A 15,174-nucleotide genomic window follows, 5' to 3' on the forward strand; every position below is an offset into this window, starting at 1 on the left:
GACCTCTGGGGATCATTGGGTCCAACATCCTGCTCAAAGTGGCCAATCTTGAAGCTCTCTCAGGTTGCTCAGGCCCTGAAGTGTCAGGTGTTGAAAATTTCCAAGGATGGAGGTTTTCCCAAGCTGTCTAGTTAACTTGTTCCAATCCCTGATCTCTCAACTTGCCCTTGTACCTCTTCCATCAGAATTGGTCTTGCTGCAGCTTGAGACTGTGGGCTCTTGTTCTTCCATGGCATGTCTGTGAGGAGAGTCTGCCTCCGTCTGTATTCCCCATCAGGGTCTAGAAGGCTGCCCTGGAAGCCTTCCCTTCCCGAGGCTGAAGGAACCCAACTTCTCCAGCTATTCCTCATGCATTGCATGCTCCATCACCCTTTTGATGTTTCTCCTTGGTTTCTCTCCTGTTCATCAGAATTTCCTGTGTATCCAAAGGCTCAAAAATGAGCAGGCCGCTCGAAATGCATCTTTGACAACGATGACTAAAAGGGAGTAGTCTGTCCCATGAAACCCCTGGCTGTGCTTCTGCTGGTGCAGAGCAGTCTGCACTCACTCCTGCACAGCCCCACTGGTGGCACACATACAGCTTGTTTTTCACCAGACTCCCCCTTTCCTGTCTCGGGGTGCTGCTTAGCCTGTCAGCCCCCAGCCTGAGCTGCTGCTCCTACGTGTGAGACTTTGGATTTGCCCTGGTGAAATTCCCGAGGGTGCTGTTAACACAAACCTATGGCTTGTCGGTGAAGAGCAGCAGAGCCCTCCTGGGTACAAACATGAGTTTGACTTGGCTGAGCTCAGGTAAATGAGTCATGAGCAAAGGGCTTCAGTTTGCTGTTCCAGCAGCTTCCCTGAAGTAGAAAGCTGTGTCCTCTGGGGAGCTGGGTAAGGGAAGTCTTGGCCTCTGTCCCGTTCCACTTGGCCCCACAGTTTCTGGGGTTGCCATGATGTTCCTTCTAGCTCATTCAGCTTCTGCATTTTTTCTGTTCTGTGCAAGAAGTTCTTGAATCATTCATGTAACCAATTGCATTTTTCTAAGCTAATATTACCCATTTTGCTGGCTTCCTATAGTTAATCAATGACTCTAAAGGAGAGTTTATGTTTGCATATCACCAAACTCATTTGTTCAGAAATCAGTGGCATCAAGGAGTTAAGTGCCTTTAGATTCAAGTCTAAAAAGGAAGATAGGTTTGACAAACACTTGCTGGCAGGAGTTGGACTCAACATAACAAGAGGGTTAGCTGACTTTGACCTTTGTGTTTACAGCATTAGCTGATATTTAGAGCCTGTTGTTTGTGTCTCTTCTCAGCTTGAGGTAGTCCAGTCTTACCACTTAGAAGAGATTATTCTTTTTTTAACTGCCAGGCTCAAGATAGACAGGACAAAGCGCACTTCTGTTCTCTTGCTAAAGGTGTCTTGAAGCTATTTGAGTTAAATTAGAAATGTTCCTCTGTCTAGATCATCAAGTGGAAATAAAAGGTAAATTCTTCTCAGGTCCTTGATGCCTTGATGTTTTGGTGGCTTGTAGTAAAAGGAAAGAATCATCCCATGAAAAAATCAATATTTCACTTTAAACAGAAGAAATACCTTTTTGAAGATTTAACTATAAATATTTTCTAAAAGTTTGAGGTCACAGAGTGAGTAATGTTAATAAGAAGGCTTACAGAAACTCTGTGAGGTTTTAAATGGGGTTTATTTACAAATGGAAGGAAATTAAATTATTTATAGCAGATTAAATCTGTGCCAAAATCACTTCTGATTTATTATTTCTAAATAGAAAGCAGTACTGTTTGCATTGTGCCACTTTTAATGCAGATAGCTGATAAAAATGTGATTTTTTTTGTCTTAAAGTTTGCTGTTATGCTGCTCTAAAACTTCATATCAGCTTAATTTTTATAGATCTTACATAACTTATATTGTTTTGCATATTTTTGATTCAATGGCATTTAGACTCACAGCAACCTATTTGCTGGACACTAAGAACTTGTAATAGCCAATATTTTCTGGACTTGAGAAGGTACAGGAACTAATGCTGCTAAATGTTTTTGAAAAAGCCAAGCTAGACTGTCAAATGACATTTCAAGGTGCATGTACAAATTTATCGCCAATGATAAATCATGGATTAGAAGGTGAATCCTTTCTACTCAGTGAGGAATACAGGGCTTACCAGTGTAAGTTGCTTCTAATACACCTGGTAGAATTAATGCAGAAATAGGTTGAAAACACATCAAAACAACACTATAAAGAGTTTCTTCAACTGTCAGGAACTAGTCAAAAAGAGGAACTATTACTTTGATAAGTTTTGATAAGATAATCTCTTTTTCAAATGTTGTGGCATAGAGCAGAGGTATGCAGCACTCAGAAGTTGATTATCAGTAGGCTGTGTACCCAATATTAAGTGCTGTAAAGCCTTTTGTTTGTTGATTTGAACATTAAAATGCAAGCTTGGGAAACAATTTCTCTGAGTAACACTGCAAATAACTCTTGTAATCTAATTTTCCCAAATTTGTTTTCTATTGTGATCTCAATTAATTAATTATGTTCATATTTTTTTCTAATGTTTATGGTTGTACACACACTGTTCATAGTTTGTGAATAAAAGAAATTCACAGAAATGGTTGCAACACAATGGAGAAAGCAGTGGACAAATTTTCTGTTTCCTTCCTGTAATGTTATCATCATTAATTTAAAGCATGAGGAGTTCTGAAATCTGGAGGTGTACTTGTTTTGTCATATCTGCATATCTGTGGAAATATTCTGAGCTTAAAGCAGTCAATAAGCCTTTGTGGTTGGGGGAGACATGACACTTTTCTCCCCCTTCCAACTCTGTCATGTTTGCATGCTAACACATCAATGCCACCCAAATCCATGTTAATATTTGTGATTCATACATATCCCTGTCTCTCTCTCTTCTTTGCTGTGGGTGGGAGTCTCCTATCTTCCAACTCCTACAGAAGCTTAAACTACATTTTGAACACATTAGAAGAGGGTACTTACACAGTCTCCCATTGGTTTGCATATAGCAGTGTAAATAGGAGGCAGTGGAAGAAATTATCCCTCTTTTTTCCCACTGGTTTTACAGTTTCTAGGGAATACAGTCTCCACTGCACCTGAGGAATGGACTGTTCCATGTTTTTTTGAACTGGCACCTGAGATGTTATTTTATCACCATGTACTTCTTTCTCAGCTCAGCAAGCTGACTTGTGTTTCCAGCTCCATTTGCTGGAGCAGATTTGTTTTGGCTTTATTAGTTTGTTTGAGGTGAAGGGGTTTTTTTTGTTTTGTTTTGGTTTTGTTTGTTTGCTTGTTTCTTTGCTTGTGGATTTCTTTTTTTAATATTAGTAGGTGGAACTCTACTGCCAAACTGTCCTATTCTTGAAGCTAACATACAGAGTGTTTGTAAAGAGCATTTCCTTTTAACTGCTGTGTTGTCCTTCACCCTCAAAGCATACCAGTCAAATCAGGGCAGCAGGAAGATCTTTGGCAAAAGGCTGTTGTCCTCCTCTGTCCTTGTCCCTGCATGCACATGCTGGCACAAACACGTAAGTACACATTCTGCTTTGACAAAAGGGAAAAGATGGTGTGAACTCATCCATTTCCATGTGAGGTCAGCAGCCATATTCAAACAACTGTAAATATTAGTAGTAATTTGTCAACTTGCTTTACCTGCATTGGGAACCATTTGCATAAACTCTTCTAATTGGGCTGTGGAAAGGGGGCAGCCAGGTGATGTGTTTTTGACCACAACCTAAGTAAAGAATGTTTTTCCTGGCTCTGCTGTGGCATCTGGTCTGTGGCACTGGAGTGTTTCTGCTTGCATTTCGTCAAAGCTTTGAAATCCTAGTCTTGCTGGTATACGCTCTCACTACTGGTTTTGAGCTAGATCTTGTGCCTCCCTCCTGCTCCAACATCTTCCACAGCTGCCAACTTTTATGCAGTTTCCAGTAACCAACAGAAAACCTTTTTAGGTCTCTTTTTCTGCACCACTACTTTGTACTAGAAGACTTTAATGACAGAAACCCCTTTGCTCCCCTTGAGACACTCTGAGTGTCATATTGAGTAAGACATTTGAAATCCCATGAGATATTCATAGCGCTGGTTCATTTTGAGAGTGGTTTCCTTGGACAAGGTCATTGTCAATTTAATATTTCACCTGGTCAGGACTTGCACATTTTCCTTCATTTTATCTCCTAAAAAATTGTAAGAAGATTTTAACGCATTCACACTACTTCCTCTACCTATATGATGCCACAGTAAAAAAATAAAATTGATCCAGAGCTGTAAAAAGTACTTTTCTTCGCTTGACAGTGTAGTGTCAGCCATGCTTGACAGAATGATTAGAATCATTGTATTAGCATTTTATACCATTTCAGCCTGTTAAGATTCTGGGTGACAGTCAGTACATGTTTGGCAAAAGAATGTCAAGAATCTGCACTGTTCCCTGTACAAGCTTAAAGCAATTTATCTCTGTTGGAGTACATGGTATAAAAGAAAGCGGGCTGTCTTGAAGAACTTGATATTTGCATGATTTTTTAATTTATTTTTTATCTCTGGGCAGCTTAGGACTGAATGAGTCTGACAAAATCATGGAGATTTTAAGGCAGGGTTATCTCCATAGACAGATGGAAAAACTTACATGTTTCTCTATCCAGTTACTGAACTAGTAAGTGAATTTTCTACTATGATGATTCAGGCAGTTCAGTCATTTACAGTTTATTAGAGTTTAGTCAAGCCATTTTTAGTGGCATTTAGGCAAGCTAAAAAAGTCAATTTACACAGGGATGAATTCTATTCATGCATATAAGCTTTGCTTGTGGGGTAGCAGAGCATTACTTGCCAAAGTAATAGCAGCAGTCAGGGAAGTTTCAAATATAACCACAGTGGGAATACAACTGGGCAGATGACAGAGGATTTGGTAGTTTGGACCTTCTTCATGGTGTGTCAGTGAGATTTCTGTAGAGCTGGTGAACAGCCAGCAGGAATTCCTGGTTCAGTGAGACATGTCTGCAGGAGTTCGTGTTGGGGTTTCTTATGAAGTGTCCTCAGAGACAAAGCAGTTCTTGGGCTCCTACATTCATCTTGTAGTGATGGGTGGCAAGCAGGGAAGGAGGTGAGGAACAAATTTTGTTGTGAGTGGGCCGCAAGTATGCAACACATTTAAGAAACTAAAGGAAGATAATTAGGGTGACCTAATTACGCTAAGATGGGCATGCTAGCAGACAGCCTCTAGGATAGATTTTATTTGCAGTTTTCAGACATGCATTGAATATATTTGCTTTTAAACATCTGGGTGGTTGATCCGGGGTCATCTGCAGGTTTGAGTTGTGCTCTTTGAGGGCATTACACCTGCACCCAGCTCAGCTCTATTTCACTTTTATGTCACATGGCCTTTTTTGGGAGGTGAAAGCATAAGGAGTAAACCTCCAAGGGTCAATACTTCAAGGTGAGTAATACTTACAGAAAATCTTAATTAAGCTTAATTAAGGGCTGTAAGAAATAGAGCATTGGTCAGTCTGCTTGTAGAAATCCTGTACTACTCTGCTGAATGTTAGTGGTGAGGATTTATTTGTCAGTCTGCTACCTTTTCTTTATCTTGCAAAGGAACAGCTGTTTGTTAATCATGTTGCAATTTGCAGTGTGGAGGCAGTATTGTTGCTTTTATAGCTTTAAAGCTATTGAAATTTAGTGTTCATGCATGAATGTGACAGGACCACATATCAGACAGATCCACCACTTCAAGTTTTTGAAGTGGTCCCTAATCTCTACCACTTACTCTTCTGGAATATAAAACTCATATCAAGGAGAGCCTTTAGATAGGAAAACAACAAATTAAGTTTGGCTTGAAGTAATACCTGTGACAACCTTGCCTACAGGGCTAATGAAATTGGAAACCATTCCAGTGTCTCTCCATATTTCCAAGGTTGATCCTTCTCTTTCCTTTGCCTCTTAGGCTCCACTTTGAGTCAACTCCCCATTTCAGATAAGTCCATGGCACCTCAGGTTTTTGTTGTCAAGGTTGCTAATTGGCACTGGGATTTTGGGGGTTTTTCATACTCCCAAAACTGTGACTGTGAAGCATTGTGCCTACTGACAGGCTGAATGTCATCCCATCTGTGTAGCTGCTGAAATAAAACTTTATTCTCTCCATGATTTTTCTTTTGCCAGGTATTAAGGGGGAAAAAGAATATGATGCTAACTGTGCTGATATGTACTCTATCCATTTCCAGCCCAAGACTTCTATAAAATGGTAAATTATTGTAGTCTCATGCTATGTTAATTCAAGCCAAATTAAAGCATACCATGAATTTAATTTGGCTTTTATGGGCTAACTTAATGGTGGTTTATCCAAAGGATCACACATTATTCCTCATTAGATAAATTAACTTAGCAGAATTTCATTCACTATAGACAAAGTTCAACTGTTTTACATCACAGAAAGATTTTAATTAAAAATCATGGACTTGTGATGGAGGTTATTATACCAGATTTTCTTGACCTGTGAGTAAAAAAAAATTTTTTTTGCTATTCTTAATTCATTATGCCCTTTCTAACCTCTTACTTTGTCAGCTGTATTTTAATTCTGATTTTTGTCTGTGTTTCAAAAGTTCTGGTTGGGGAATTTAAAAAAAAAACACACACCCAAAAGAACCTCTTTCAAACAATATTGCTTCAGAAAAGTCATGCTGGGAGCTACACATACCACTATGCACTCTTGATGTTGAATATAATCCTCTAAAGTAGAAGAGTTTCATCATATTTTCCAAAAATGCCAGGTGCTTTCGGACCTTTTATTAAAATTCAAATATATTCTCAAGGATGCTACAGACATCCTTGTGATAGCTTAAGAGATTGTCTCAAATTTTCCAGGTAAATGACTTTCAGAAGTTATAAGAACAATTCTGAAGGGCCTTGGAGTCATCTGTGCTTCTTGTCATCCCTGGTGAATGTTTATTTGGAAATTTCTGTGGTTGCGAGCACTGAGACATGGGCCCTGTTGCCGTACAACAGAGGCACACAAGGGAGACTTTATTTCAACATATCCTTTAACCAGAAGGATGCTGAAGATTTTCTTTCTATAGGTTTTCTGAAGGTTTTCTTTCTATATCTCTTCACCCTCAGAATATTTTTTAATTTCATGTCAGAAAAGTATCAAGAAAGATTTTTCTTTTATTTTTTTTTTGCCCCTACCGTTTTTTTGTAAAAATAAAGCCTTTTCCATAAGTAAGTAGGTCATGATAAAGGAAGAATTCATACAGCAGACTTCCCCTACAACTGCTTCTTGCTGCTTGCTGAGGGTCAAGTGATTTTTCAAAATATCTTTGCATTCCTGTCTTGGTTTCAGTTGCAGCTTATTACTGCAGAGAGGGATGCCAGGCATCTATCATGTATATCACTGGTACTTTAAATGTTTTGCTCTAGTGCATCTCTATTTTCTTCCACCTACAAGAACTTCTTGATTTTTATTTATGAATTTGGATTTTTTCTCCTTCTTTGTTCTCTTACTTCAGTCTTTCATTTTATTTACTGTAAAGAGAACTGCTGCATACATTTTCAGTACATAACAATTTTCAGTGTACTGAAAAGACACACTTAGAGTTTAGAGATGGTACCCTTCCCTGCATGAGATGATTTTCCTATTCCCAGAATTACCTGGGGAAAAAAAACCCCAATGCTATTAAAACTGAATACATAGTCAGTTTCAAACATAAGGAAAGGAGAAAACTGGTGAAACTATACCTTTAAAGGCAGTTTCAGAAAATTTATTTGCAAAACATAGAATGAAGTACGATGTATTAGTTTTGATTGTTCTTGCTAAAAGTCTTATCTTTTGCATACTCTAGATGTGGAAAACAAAATCCAGTGTCATATTTAAATGACACATCTTTTCACTTTTCTGAATTCTTCCCTATATTCTAAAAATTGCTGGGGAGGGAATGAAAGGAAATCTAACAGAAATATTTCAGAAGAATGTGACTTTGAAATCATAGACTATTTCTGGCAGTGTAATGATAAATAATAAATGGTAATAATGAAAGGAATAAAATACCAGAAACAAGTTCAGAATTGAAGAATTGACATTAGTGACTCTGTGTTGAACCTGCCACTATTGTCTCCTTTAGCTCTCAGTCTGTACTTGAGCAGCAGCTGGCAAATACCTTGTAAATCTACTACAGCACATATCTGGGAGACAACAAAATAATCAGCAGATTGCAACAATAAATTTAAGTGATAATGATCTTGGGGTTCAAGTGTCTGAAGCAATTAACACCTTCTGAGGTTACTTAAATGCAAAAACCAGAACTGATTTCCTAGGGGCATTTTAAAAAGTATTTTGATTAAAATAAAGTCTGAAGATATTTTCTTCAATTATTGAATAATTAAAATAATTGTTTTGTTAGCAACCGTTGTAATGTTGAACTTCTTGGGAAAAATTTGAATAGCTGGAGAAAGCCAAGCCAGCTTATTCTCAAAACCAGAATACATTACTTGTTTTCTAAATATGTTTGGATATATTATTTTACTGTTCCTTTGGAATTTTTATGCTTTTCCATAATTCCATTTATTTCCATAAAACATAATGGCAATGGAGAGTATGGGTTAGGTTGGGAGGAAGAATTAAGTAAGGTATTGGTCTCCCTGTTTATACTGAATTTTCAAAAATATCTGATAGGTGTTTGAGCACCAGAATGTCAGAAAAAAACCCAATACAGTACCAAGACTTAGTTTTGTGTTTTATATATTTACGACATAAAACTGTGAATGTAAGCATCCACAAGTAGCTTTAAGGATACTTGGAAAAAATTCTGATTCAAGAGGAGATTGTTTTTGGGAACATCCATCCATTTCAATTAATGCTGATAATTAAAAAACATCTGTAAAACCATCTTGTGTAATATTTTATTATATTAATAAAATATTAATTAATGGAATTAATATTTTAATTAATAAAATGCAGAAGTGAGTAAGTTAAATAAATGGACTGTACGTTGTGGGTGAGCCAATACAATAGGGATGTTGTAATATCCTCTCTGGTCTAGGAACATTTGAACTAACACCAATTTGATTCAGGTAAGATGGCAAGTCCAACTGCACAACAATCCAACAAAACTCAGTAACTTATACTGTGGAGTCTGACTAATTGCTCATTTTGCACAATAAGATCACTCTAACGCCCAAAATTGAGCTTTCTTTTAGCAATTCACAAGAAGGTAACTATGTTTTGAATTACTGCTCAAATTCTTACATCCTAGCCAATGTTACCTGAATTCCATTGCTGTATAGCCCTCAAACAGCTCCTGCACAGGACTGGTGGTACAGCCAGGAGAAAAAAAAAAAAAAAAAGAAAAAGAAAAAAAATAAAAAGGATGTGGATCTCTGGTTCACTATGGACCCCCATGGGCTGCAGGGGGCTAGCTTTTCTCACCATGGGCTGCAGCACCTGGAGCATCTCCTGTCTCTCCTTCCTCACTGACCTTAGTGCCTGCAGGGCTGTTGCTTTTGTATCTTTTTCCTTGTTCCTCTTTCACAGCTGCTGTACAGTGGGACGTTTTTGCCTGTTATTAAACGTGGTATCACAGAGTTTCATCAGCTGAATGGGCTCCGCTTTGGGCAGTGGGCAGTTTTGGAGCTGGCCAGAACTGGCTGTCAGTTCTGGGGAAAAATGTGGGGGCAACTCCTGGTGTCTTCTCACTGAAGTCACCCCTGCTGCTCCTTGGCTACCAAAACCTTTCCACATCGACCAATAGTTGCATTATTACAATGGAGTGATCGTCATATAAATAAACAAAATGCTTCTTGATGTTCTTCCGAACTTCTGTGTGTGTTACAGTTCCACATCAGGGAAAAGCTTTACCTTGGAGAGAAGACTTCGCCTTTCCAGCTGAATGCAAGTTTACTCTGAATATAGGAAGTCAAATTAATATCTGATACTACTGCATGTTTAATCGGGATGGAAACATAGAGTCAGTTTTGATTACAGAGGATTTATCTATTTGCTACATCCCAATTTCATTTAATATTGGAGTTCTTAAATTGGAATAATTCAGTGTAAATGTTATATACTCCAGGAAATAGTGACAAAACTGAAAATATAAGTCATATAATAAAAAAAGGGTATTGTTGGGAAAAGTAAATATACTTCTCTTATAAGGAGAAACAGGAAGTCTTTGTTTATCTTGCTTGGTGGACTCAGTTCCAAACAGTGAACTGAGTAAAAAGAAAATGTCATTGAGCAAGGGGCTGAACCTTCACAAGGTGTTTAGACAGGCTCTTAGGACACAAGGGGACAGAGGAGCAAGTGGTCCCCTTTGCTTTGACATCAGTCATTGAAGTGGCTGGTGGCACCTAAGGCGGAATATAAGCTGCTAAATGAGAAGCCAAGCACCAGTACCATAGAGGTAGCACTTGGTGAGCTGTGCAGCAGGCAGAATCAGATAAAAAAGTTGCTAGATAAAGTCTAGAAGTATGTCAAGAGGTGTCAAGGTAAGAGAGTTCATTTACTGGGAAATATTTCACTGAATAGATTAAGTCCTCCACTGCTGTTGCCAGTCCTTCTAAAGCAAAACCAAATATGATTGCTAAATATGATTGAATTATTTTAGTTAAATTAAAATATGATAGAGAAATCACATACAGAAAAGCCTACCTTTTGGGATGAGTTAATATCAGTTTTAAGACAGAGAAGTTTAGTGTACTTGCTGGAAGGAGTTGCTTTTATTTTTCAAATGCAGAACATGGGAATGGTTATAGCAGTTCAGACCAGGCTTGATGCAAGTACTTGGCATTGTCAGTTCATCAGCAGGAAAGGGTGAGATTTTGATCTTGCTTTGCTAGAATAGTATCCTGACCACCAGAAGTCTGTGATTAAAGTGTTTAGTGAGAAAATTGCCATCTCTCCATAAAGAAGTTTTGAATTGATTTTTTGATCTATGAACTAGTCCAGTTTAATTTCATGTATTTGTGAATACATGAAATGTATTTCATGAACTTTTAGCATTCATAACATCCTCTGGCAAGACATTTCACACCTACTTTGCACAGTGTGAAGTGTTCTAGAACAATTGAAAAGTAGTGCTTTTTCTTTCAATGGATAATTATGTTGTCACCAGATGCTGTGGTTGTCAAAGTGGAGGTTCCAAGAGCAGTAGTACAAACTCATGGAGAGACAATCAGCTACAGCAATTAAATGCAAAAATATAATTGCTATCTTTTAAAGTACCAAAATCACAGATACTTGGAAACAGAGACAAACCTCAGGGGAAGCATGCCCTGCCCATATAAAGCAGGCAGGGTTTGCCAAATTGATTGACATTTTTTGTAGCTCTGAGCAGTTGTCTATATGTTCTTCACTGAATTGTCTGTATTTATTGAGGACATTAAAGAAGTCAGTGAAAATTAAATTAAAATAATTGTTGGTGTTCCTCATCTCTTAGCTCCACTTGAGCTGATGTTGTAACACAGTTGTTGATGTTTCTAGGCAAGACTTTGTAGAGGATAGGAATAAGGCTTCATACCTTTGTTCTTTTTGTTCAAAGTCTCTTAAAATATTTATGAGCATTTAGGGCAGATTGCTGCTGAAAGCTCTGATATCACTTGATAAAATTGGATATTTTATTATGCAGATGACAGCTGTTTGTTAGTCCCTCTTTTCATAAAGGCTCTCTACCATCAATTGTCAGTAGCTCAATAGACACCAAAATAGTTCCTCATGTTTACTTTTACTCAGAAAAAGTGTAGTTGTGCCAGAATACAGCTTGCTGAGAAACAGTTCAGCATAGCTATCCAACAGCGAGAAATCTAAACATAATCACACATGTGACCAGAGTATCTGTCCCTGCAATGCTCACTGCTGTGCAACTCCAAGAAGATCAGTTAAATTGCAAGTATCTGCTGTTGTGCTAGCCCTGTAATTACTCAAACCTGTCAATGTTATGGAGTTGGCAAAACTTTTTATTGTATGAGAGCCACATGAATTTCTATTCTGTGCACCAAGGACTTGCAGTGTGTTATGCTTATGGCCATGAGGATTTCAGTGCACACCCCAGTGTCTCTTTCACTGTCTGCCAGACAGCCCTGCTGGCAGCCAACAACCCTCACAGGTCACTCCTGCTGCTTCTCCTGACTTCAGTGATGTGTGGCCTTCACATGGGACATCCTTTCTCCCAGCTGCAGAGGGCCTTTGGGTAGGTGGGAGGTCTCTCCTGTGTATTCAGCTGCTGTGCTGTTCTCTCCAGAAATGTTTCTTGTCTGTGTGCACCCCTAACGCCTCAGGCAGTTCTTCCTCCCTGTGTATTCACATCCTTTTCTCAGTGGAGGATTAGAGTTTTTATTTGTCAGCTGCTCCTCTGAAGAGGATTCAGGAAGGTTCACACTTCAACCCACAAATTCCTTTGACTCTTCTGCTTTGCAGCAGTTCATCTGGCTATTTTTTCTAATTAAAATAGGCAGTTCTTTGTACACTTTGTCAGATGCCAGCTGTGATATTAAGCTGTCTTTGTCATAGCAAGAGGCAGGACACTTCACAAACCTTTGCTTAGTGATTTTGTTGTATTTTCCCTTGTGAATTTTCCAGGTAGTCTGTATCAAGTCAGCGTGCTAAGAGATACACTTAATGTAATTATTTCATTAATATGTATGTTTGCTATTTATATTTTGCTTATTCCTGGCTTTTGGCTGAGGGTAAGCACAGCAATTAATGTGTTTGGGGTAGGCAGTTCTCAGCCCCTTCTCCTGAAGAAAATTGTGATAAGTGGCAAATCACACGTACTTGAAATTCTAGTTTTGGTAAATGTATTGCAACCATGGTTAGTGTTTCAATGTGCAGCCAAGTTCAGGGGCACAGCATAGCTGCCCTGTTTTATACACGGCTTGAAAGGGAGCTGGCTGAGTTCAGGTCATTGAAGTAGACATATTGATGACAATTCAGGCAAAATATCAAAACTTGGTGATAAAAGCAGTGTTGACTCCTTCAGATTATATTTTTCATGATGCAAGGTTGTGACTTTTTAGAAGGGATTCTCTCCCCTTCATTGTTATCAGTCATGCTACAAGTAGTAAGACAGCTTCTTGTCATCATCATGTGGCCAGGACTTTCTAGCTTTTGCTTTTTAATGTGAATTTTGGTTCTTAGGCAGTCTTCTGTTATCTTCTGTAAATAGATTGCTGCCAAGGGTTTTCCCTGGACCCAGCTGGAGTCACTTGGAGACAACAATTCAGGAAAACGTTGGGTGGCAATATGATGGGAATTTCAGTGATTGTTGTCTTTCAACAGCACTGCCCCCTTTTATGGTTCCATATGTAGGGTTTGGGAATTGAAGACCATGAGCAGCAGTGGTGGCCACCTGGGATTTCTGAAAAAATCCAGTTGTTCTCAGGGCTCCAGGAGCTCGCTAAGGATACGTTCCTCAGACTAGAGGCAGGACGAAACCTTTTCTCCTGCTTGTCTGTCTGGCTTGGTAGGGCTATTATTTTTATCCGAATGTTTATTCTTTAATGCTTGTGACAGACTGTTCTGTTGCTTGCAGGGAAGAATGTTATACACAGTGTATGTTGTGAAATGTGACATTAAACAAATGTGAAAGTCTGCTTTCTCCCATCTTTCTCATTTTTCCTTTAATTTCTGTCCAGTGTGGCCAGCCACAGTATTAAGTTCTTCTTCTTTATCTCTGAGACATACTTTAGACTTTTGAGACAGTTTTGCTCAAGGAATAGGCAGTCTACTCTAATTATTCATGGTGGCCTAGAAGAGGGAGACCTGAGACTAGTCAGGAGGAAAGCACAAAGGTGAAAACATGGTAGCCTTTTAACTGAATCACATTGAAGAGAATCCCAGGTGTTGTTGTAGGTACTTTGGATTGACCAGTAATATATTTCAGCAGCGTGAACCTTTCACTTTGGGAGAGATGAGCAAACATTTTGGCATACCTTCCCAAGAGAATTGTTGTGTGATTGAAAAGGGGTTGTTGTCATGCTAGTATATTCATAACCATGAAAAAACAAATTAGAAAGATCTTATACCAGTTCTGGACCTCCCAGCAAGCTGACCTGCTGCAACCCACAATTTCTTAAGTTTACTGCAGTGATAAACATTTTGTAGGCAAATAGAAGTTAAAAATGCATCAGATGTTTTGTGATGTAAGGGTGGATTTTATTTCAGATAACATACCATAAGTCCTTATCATTTATTTATACATAACTTCGACATGGCCCTTCACAGGCTGCAACTTTCGACAGTTATTTTACTGTTAACATAATTTGTGTTTCATATATGGCTTATATTCTTCTCAAACTGCTACTTAGTGATACATTTTAAATGTGACCTAATAAAAAAAATAAAAATAATTATAGTAACTGGTTTAAAGTTGGTATGAAAACCAGTTCAGCAATCTCTTCTGCTGCAGCTTCATGTCATAAGGTGGAAGAGGGAAAATACTCGGCTAAATGTCAATTAAGTGCAGATACCTAAAGCTCTGTGTCCTTGGCTGCTTTTAGATTTAAGAAGTGGCTGAGCCTTCTGGTTGCACTTGGAATAAACTGGTCTTTGAGTAGGGAGTGGAGGAGTAAGAATGGAGAATGCTGCTTCTTCCAATGATCACAGTCTTAATTCCCTCACAATGTGAGCTTGTCACCAGCACATTAAACTGACAGGGGAGCCTCTGCTGTACTGAGAAGTTTTGGGGTTTTTTTCTGCATTAAGAAAGAAAACATTGGGCTATATTATGCAATTTAAGGGAGTTTATTCATTAAATATCTGTGTCATTTTGAATAAGTGGGAGCAATAATTCTATTCTTGCAGATAGAATGCAAATATAATAATTTTTCTTTTAGCATACTAATTCAGTAAGGAGATTAATATAAGCTTCCAAACTTCTTAGTCAAAATCTTTATTCTCTCTGCAGAATGCAATACAATTACTACTTGGATGCTGATAGTAAATGAACTGTTTTATTGAATAGTCATAATGAAATATTGGAGGCTGGTGTGTGATAGTTCTTATAAAGAGTACATTCAAGGAAGACTTTGCAGAGGAGGCAAAAGAGGGCAGAAAACTTGTGTTTCAAAAAGAGATAGGAGTGGCTGTTAGTGGAGCAGTGGCAGCTGCTATTGTATTCTGTTGGTACTTCTGACTTCCAGTATGGTTTGGAATCAGGCACATAATTTATTAATACTCTATTGCAAGCTTAGGAA

General features: G+C 38.4%; 1 protein-coding gene across 2 annotated transcripts in view; it reads left to right on the plus strand.

The window, feature by feature from the left end:
* Nucleotides 1–15,174, plus strand: part of GABBR2 (gamma-aminobutyric acid type B receptor subunit 2) — a 458,014-nt gene that overhangs the window by 87,471 nt on the left and 355,369 nt on the right. The window lies entirely within an intron of this gene.

Source organism: Zonotrichia leucophrys, chromosome 2, assembly GCF_028769735.1.
Source record: "Zonotrichia leucophrys gambelii isolate GWCS_2022_RI chromosome 2, RI_Zleu_2.0, whole genome shotgun sequence".
NCBI lineage: Eukaryota > Metazoa > Chordata > Aves > Passeriformes > Passerellidae > Zonotrichia > Zonotrichia leucophrys.